We start from the raw sequence: 1,853 nt of genomic DNA, 5'->3' as shown, positions 1-1,853 counted from the left end.
GTGTCTTAGGGACTGTCCGCTTGCTAAGTACATTTGATTTGGAAATGGTGTGGCTTAAATTACTGAACCAAATTTGATAATAAAGGTGATTTATGTTCAAGCAATGGAAGTATGGGAAGCTGAATGCAATCAGAGCTTTGATTGCTCAAGAGTAATTCAGGTTTTGGTGGAGCCAAAAATTTGCTAATGATAGTGTTGAATTTGCTTCTAATTTTTTTAGGGAAAACCAGATCATCACAGAGATAACTGCAGTCACAATGGCCCCACCAGTGAATGATAGCTAGAAAACTCCTACTATGGGTGTTTATAAGGTAAATTTTGGTGGTGCTCTTTTCAAAGATGGTAAGTAAGCGCTATTGTGAGAGACTCCATGGGTAGTGTGATGGCTTCGTGCTAAGAATATAGAACATATCAGATGTGGATCATATAGATGCACTTAGTGCACTGAAGTCCATACTTATGTTCTTATGAATCTATTCATTTGATGTACAATTTCCTTTCTCCCAATCTAAATAAATAAACGAATAAAATGATCTTTTTTTTGGCAAGTGAGATTTTATTACCAAAAAGAAAATAAATAAAAAACTCAATACACACCCTAAAAAGCACAACAATGTCACAAGGCAAGACCCAAAAAGCCTAGACCACTAAAACAAAATAAGAAAATATATACTATTATAATAAATATGTATATGAAGAAAATAACTTTTAAGATAATTGATGATGAAAACCAAAATGTCATATAGCCTCAATACTAATTCAATATGCTCAATAATGAATTTAAAACATGCGATTTCAAAATAGAACTGGAAATGTTTTGTCTCACTGAAAAACCTTACGCAAAGTATGAATGGTCTAAAATAATTAAGAAAAAATAAAAAAGCCCCACGTTTATTATAGAAACAGGCAAACCAAATAAAATCATAATGCTATACTATTTATCAAAACCAAAGAAACGTAAATTATATTATGTTAATAAATACTAAACTTTTTTAGCGGTAAGATGACATCCAATTTAGGATAACTCTAAAAATTTGAGTTAAATTATCACTAGAGAAGTGATAAATAAACGTACCTTGTCAATTGCACAACCAACTCAAAACTTGAGTCCCTTGTAGCCAAAAGGACCGTGCCTTAATAGTTTAACAATGTTGTCAGCACACAAATATTTTTCACAGAGGGAATCATCATCAAACTAAGCACACATGAGGAAATGTATCTTAGGCAATGCGTCACGGAAAACTCGATAGAGCTCATTGAGAATTTTTCTAGACCAATCATTTTGATTGACATCCCTGGCATGTTCACAAACGGTCCTCAAATATTTTATCAGCCCATATGACTCTAAAAAAATAATCTAAAATTTATATGGTTTTTTTCCATGACAAGGGTAATATAGAACTTGTCGCAGTAACGGCTGACAATCATCCCAATACTGAAAATGAGGAAAAAATGGAATTCTAGACAGCCAAAAACCCATGTGTGTGAGAGGTGTGGTGCAATCTAAACAAATATATTGGTTGAAAATACGTGGATTCCTCTTCTGTATTTCATAAACTTTATAAATAAAGTGTGTCATAGTCACTTTATTGAAAAAAAGTGGATGTGAATAGTTGTAAAATGTGATTCTCTTAAGATAACGAAGATTATGATAGTACCCACATTGTGGGTTAAAACCATAGATTGGTTGAAAAAAGAGGAGACAAGCAGACGGATAAACTTCTAAAGGAAATCGCATCACCACATCATATACTATCTTTCTGAAGTATTGAACATCAGCCATTATACCACTTATCGGGTCATGTATCGGGTTTAGAGGAGGGTTATTAACAAACTCTACCTTCCAAATTAAT

This window comes from Camellia sinensis, chromosome 8, assembly GCF_055761805.1.
Source record: "Camellia sinensis isolate YWXY chromosome 8, ASM5576180v1, whole genome shotgun sequence".
In the NCBI taxonomy this organism is placed as follows: Eukaryota; Viridiplantae; Streptophyta; class Magnoliopsida; order Ericales; family Theaceae; genus Camellia; species Camellia sinensis.
This window is presented reverse-complemented; position numbering follows the sequence as displayed.